This window comes from Dasypus novemcinctus, chromosome 12 (assembly GCF_030445035.2).
Source record: "Dasypus novemcinctus isolate mDasNov1 chromosome 12, mDasNov1.1.hap2, whole genome shotgun sequence".
NCBI classification, from domain to species: Eukaryota; Metazoa; Chordata; class Mammalia; order Cingulata; family Dasypodidae; genus Dasypus; species Dasypus novemcinctus.
In genome coordinates, this window is record NC_080684.1 from 41,307,984 (window position 1) to 41,314,026 (window position 6,043).

The 6,043-nt window shown below is 37.7% G+C and overlaps 1 pseudogene; it reads right to left on the bottom strand.

Annotated features, from left to right (window-relative positions):
• Positions 1–4,471: 4,471 nt before the first annotated feature.
• On the bottom strand, positions 4,472–5,712 carry LOC131280700 (ribosomal protein S6 kinase delta-1 pseudogene; annotated as a pseudogene).
• Between the last annotated feature and the right edge of the window lie 331 nt (positions 5,713–6,043).

Below are 6,043 nucleotides of genomic sequence, written 5' to 3' on the forward strand. Positions count from 1 at the left end.
ACATCACCTTAAGTAAATATGATATGAATAGGGCGTAAGAGTATCACTGTGGAAGGGAAAAGGTTTTCTGGTGGATGTGTGGGAGTGCTGTATATTATATATATGCATTGCTGTGGTCTAGGACTCCTGTGAAGAAATGCTGAATAATTAGGGGGAAAAAAAAAAAAAAAAAAGGATAGGATGTGGAATTTTTTCAAATCAACATTCTTTATCTAAGTTCTTTATCTAACTTTATCCAAGTTCTTTATCTATCCTTTAAACCCATCGCTATATGCCATTCCCTAGTAAGGGACCATGACATTATATTGGGCTTCAAATTACGGGGAGTTCTGGATCACAGAGCGTTTCAACAATGGCAATGGAGGGATACTGGTATGGGATACCAATGACAGGTGATATATGGCTGACAGGGAGCTGTACAGAACATATGTCCAGGGTGCATGGTAATGTTTGGATATACTCATAGTGGCAACAATTAAAAACCACAGCAGGGGGGGTACTGGGTTCCTGGCCAGTGGTGCTCTGTCGTGGTCCCTAGGGGAGCAGCGACAGTCTCCCAGGTACGGCGGCGGGGACCGGGAGGGAGTGAGGGTTCAACAGTGAGCCCCTGATGCTAATGACTATGCTTGTGAGCTGATAAACCTAAAATAAGAACAAGACCTAGAGCAACATTGTGCCTGGGAATTTCCTCCTGTCAGCCTTCATGTTACTCAAATGTGGCCAGTCTCGAAGCCAAACTCAGTATGTAAATGCAATGCCTTCCCTCCAGCGTGGGACATGACACCCGGGGATGAGCCTCCCTGGCAACGAGGGACCACTATCAACTACCAACTGATGATGCAACTGGAAAAGGACCTTATACGGAAGGTTCAATGCGGATCAGCAGAATATCCATGTCTACATAAAATAACATGACTTTAAAATGCTGTTTGACCTAAAGTAAGGGGGAAATGGAAAGGAGAAATGAGTTTATATGGCTACGAGTTTCTAAAAAAGAGTCTGGAGGCTGGCAGAAGGATTGCCCTCATGCACAACTGAGCAGAGTCAGAGAGACAGATAAAGCAGATACAACCCCCAGATATTGGTTCCTTTGAAGGCTAAAGAGAGCCATGAGAGTTATGGTCATGGCCGATGGGGTTAACTACCAGGGCAGATGGCCCCTCTTTGGAAATGGTGTTTATGTATGATGAATCTGGACTCAGATGGGATCTCCCTTCATAAGACTTTCATGCTAATGTGTTGGAGGTGCAGTTAATGTTGGGGTTTAAGATATATTTAGGGGATTTGAATCTCTGGACTGACAATGTGATAGCCAGGTCCTGAGCCTCAACAGACTCCAGCCTACAATCTGATTTATTGGACTTACCACACTCAGCTAAGATGGAGTTGAAGAAGGACAATCACCACACCATTGAGCCTAGAGTGATTACAACTGAAAATGGGAGGATTACATCCAGCATCCATGTGGAATCTGAGCCTCCTCTTGACATAGAGGTGCAATGGACACAACCAATCCAATGTCCACATAGAAGAGGTGGCATTGGATTGGGAAAAGTGGACATGGTGGACGATGGGTATGGGGAAAGGCAGGAAGAGATGAGAGGTGGAGGCGTCTTTGGGACATGGAGCTGCCCTGGATGGTGCCTCAGAGGTAATCACCGGACATTGTAAATCCTCACAGGGCCCACTGGATGGAATGGAGGAGAGTATGGGCCATGATGTGGACCATTGTCTATGAGGTGCAGAGGTGCCCAAAGATGTACTTACCAAATCCAATGGATGTGTCATGATGATGGGAACGAGTGTTGTTGTGGGGGGAGAGGGGGGGTGGGAGGGTGGGGTTGAATGGGACCTCACATATATATATATTTTTAATGTAATATTATTACAAAGTCAATAAAAAAATAAATTAAAAAAAAAAAAGAAAAGAAAAGAGGAAATATCTCAAACCAATAATCTAAGCTACTAGGAATACTTCAAAATTTTAGAAAAAGAAGAAAAAAGCAAAAGGAGGAGGGAAATAATAAAGATCAGATCAGAAGTCCATGAAAATATAAATATAAAACCAAAGATAAAATCAAGGAAAACATTGTTTGAAAAAATCAATAAAATTGATAATTTTAGGAAGTCAAAGAAAAAATAGAAAACATTACCAATATCTAGAATAAAATGGGGATTTTCAATTTTAGCAGCCTTTTCAGAGAACCAACATTAAGTGACTTTATTCTAATGTATTACTGAATTCAATTCCATTAATTTATGCACATCTTTACTTTTTCTCCTCTTATTTTTCTTTGGGTTTAATTTGTTCTTATATCTCTAGTTAAGGGGACAGCTTATGTTACTGATTTTAGATCTTTTTTTCCTTTTCTTAAATAAGCATTCATCACTACACAAAATACTGCTTTGGCTTATAGTTGTACATTTGGTTTTGTTTAGTTTAAAATGCTTTGAGTTTTCCAATTTGATTCATGTGTAATATTTAGAAATGTGTTATTTTCCAAACAAACAGGAAATTTTCAGATATACTATTGTACTTTCCTGTTTAAATTATAATCCAAAAATCTACTTTTTATAATTTCTGTGATTTTACAATATGTAAGTTTTTGCTCTAAAATATGTTATATTTTGGCTAAAGTGCCATATTTACCTGAGATGAATACTTTTTTTTTGCTGAAGGGAGTATAATATAAATATCAATTAGGTCAAGTTGGGAGATAGTGCTGGTTAGGTTATCTGTACCCTCAATGATTTTCTTCCTGCTTGTTCTATAAATTACTTAAGGAATGTAGGTATATTTTCATTTGTCTATTTATCTTTAAAGACCTCTCACTCTTTGCCTTATGTATTTTGAAGCTTTGTTTCTAAGTGTATACATATTTAGATTTGGGTTTCTTATAAACCACGCATAATTGGTTCAGATTATTGGATCAGTTAATCTCTTTTAACTGGTGTTTTAGACCATTCACTTTTAAAATAATTATTTATGTGGTTGCATTAAATCTGCCATTCTGCTAGCTGTTTCTAAATATTTTCTCTCCTTGTGTACATTGTCATTTTACTTTCATGATAAAGTCCTTTGAGGAAAAAAATTTTAATTTTCACGAGGTCCCATTTACCTATTTTTTTTCTTTTGTTTCTTGTGCTTTATGTGTAAATGTCTAAGAAATGACTGCCTAGTACAAGGTTCTGAAAATGCTTCCCTACATTTCATGTAGGAGTTTGATAGTTCTAACTCTTATATTTAGGTCTTTAATCCATTTTGAGTTGATTTCTGTATAAGGTAAAAGGTAGTGGTTCTCCAATTTTTTTTTTCTCGCCAATGGAGATCCAGTTTTCCCAGCACCATTTGTTGAAGAAATTATTCTTTTCCAATTGAGTGGTCTTTGTCACCTTGTCAAAAATCAATTGGCCATAAATGTAAGGGTTGATTTCTGAGCTCTGAATTCAATTCCATTGAACTATTGTATGTCCTTGTTCTAGTACCATGCTCTTTTGATTACTATGACTTTTTTTACAGGTTTTAAGATCAGAAAGTGTGAGACCTCCAACTTCATTTTTTTTTTCAAGGTGGTTTTATATATTTGGGGCCCCTTACACTTCCATATAATTTTTAAAAAAAATTGTATGACTTTTGACATCATGATTTCTTAATCCTTACTAAGTTGATAAAATTTGAGTAAATAAATACTTCTTTCCCTTTTTTGTTGCTTTTGTGTTAGTAGGGGTGGGAGAAATGGAATATAGAGAATAGGTGAAAGGTCTAAGAAATGGAAAGATGGAGAAGGAAATGAGGTTGAAGATCAGAGCATGAGTGTTGATATGAATTCCTTCTCTACATAAGCAGTATCAAGTAACAAAGTGCAAAGTTGACAGCATGGAACGTTTTCTTCTTACATGGATTTCTTAAAGTATGAAACAATGGGAGACCACATTGTAGATACATTAATTATACAGCATCATGGTACAAGTTTCCTATTAGACATACATATATATATTCTTTTTTTCTCATGTTTTGTGTTCCATAGATGAAATTATTCATGAAGCATTTTAGTGTAGTATTCAGCAAATATTAATTTGATTATATAAACCTATATTAGCCAATAAACACTATTAGCTGCCATCTAAAGGTCCTTAGAACTTCTTAACAGAGGAATAACTTGAACAATACTCCTCTTTCAGTTGGGTTTACAACTCATGTGCAACACTAAATGCAGATTAAATAATGATCACAGTCGGTTAAAGGTTTGTATATAACAGCCCCTTGCTGTTATAAATCAACATTTTGTCCAGATAGTAACTAAATAAAGTGCTCTTGTTTAACCTTTTTTTCCCTCCCATTTCCTTAAATGTCTTTATCCAAATGATTTGGTGCTCCATTAATGGCTAAAGGCAAAGTTGCCTCAGTGCTAGAGATGTCTGTCACAGAGATCAGAATGCATGTAGATAACCCTACATTGGGTTAGTCTCATCAGTTCTGCCCAATCCATGGGGTAATGAATTGATGAGATTTGATGTCCTCAACCCCAGCAGTGCCAGCACCAAGATGTTCCACAGGATTGAATTGCAGGAGCTGAATGAGAGAACGAGCCTCTTCAGAGACACATTCTGACATGTTCCAAGTAGTATGACTATTTATTCCTGCTGCATGGCACTCAACCAGAGTCTTGCCAGTGAGAAGTTCAAAGAGGACAGCACCCAAATTCCACCAATCACAGCCTTCAGTTTCTTCTGTGATTGCTCTAACCTCTGGAGTACAGTACATTCTCTCTATGGCATCACTGTCACAGAAATCTTCAGCCTCACTCCACCTGCTAAAATACTTTAACTGAATGTATCTGGTACATGACCAGAGTTGGCCTCCTTCCACATGCTGCAGCACAAGAAATTCCAACTCCTCAGAGATGATGTACTTGTGCAGACATGTTATATTGGGCATACAGCAGGGGATGATGGTCTTTCTGTTTCTGCTGTATTCACTACTTTTCCTTAGACCTTTGAAAATGAATGTCTATCCTGTCCTTTTAGCCATTACAATTAAAACCTTATAAATCTCCCCATGGACTCAAGGGCTTCAGCTCCTCAGCAGGACTCTTTAGTTTCCAAAGGGGCCTTAAACTTAGTGATCCTTGAGTCTGTGATACAACATGAAGTTGGGGTTTTCCATAAAGGCTTGAGATTCTCTGCCAACCTAAGATACTCTACTGTTCTTCTCTTCACAGCTTCTCCACTGGTAGGACTTTACTTTTCTTCCATACTATACTATGGAAAGCTAAAAGTGAGGGAATCCAAATAAGCTTCAAGAGTACCAATCAACTCAGAACCATCATCAATAACGCCACCCTTGAAAAACATTTCAAATTATTTACTGTTATAAAGAGCAGGAATATTTGCAGAGAACTGTAGCAGATCTTCAGCACATTGTCTTCTCTCTTCAATAAGTTTCATGAAGTCATCCAAATACTGCCCCTTTAGCAAATGGAAGAAACAATTCTAAATGTCAGAACAAGGTTTTGTGAATTTGCTAGAGTTCTTTGTGCAATCTCTTAAAGTCACTCTATTTCTAACATACAATTATCTTCTGGACATCCTCTGGATTTCTTCATGAAACAACAAGGGCAATGACACTGCCTAGCCCATCAGGTGTCACTGGGGCTCAGTGACCACGAAGAAACATGCAAGGTCTACATCCTGCTTCCAGGAAGAGTTCATCCTCCTGCTGCCTTTGCCACCACTTTCTGCCTGGGATCATCAGGGCAACTCATTGCTGCAGCAGTGTGGGCTCCAGAGGCAGTAGCCTCATATAAATTTGATAATTGGTTTTTCCATTTCTGCAAAGGAGGTTGCTGGAATTTTAATTGGATTACATTGAATCTATAACTTACTTTGGGTAGGATTGCTATCTTTAAAATATTTAGTTTCCAATCCCTGAACACAAAATGCTCTCCCATTACTTTAGCTCTCTTTACTATCTTTTACCAATGTTTTATAGTTATTGTGTATAAGTCTTATACCTCCTTGGTTAGATTTATTTCTAGATATT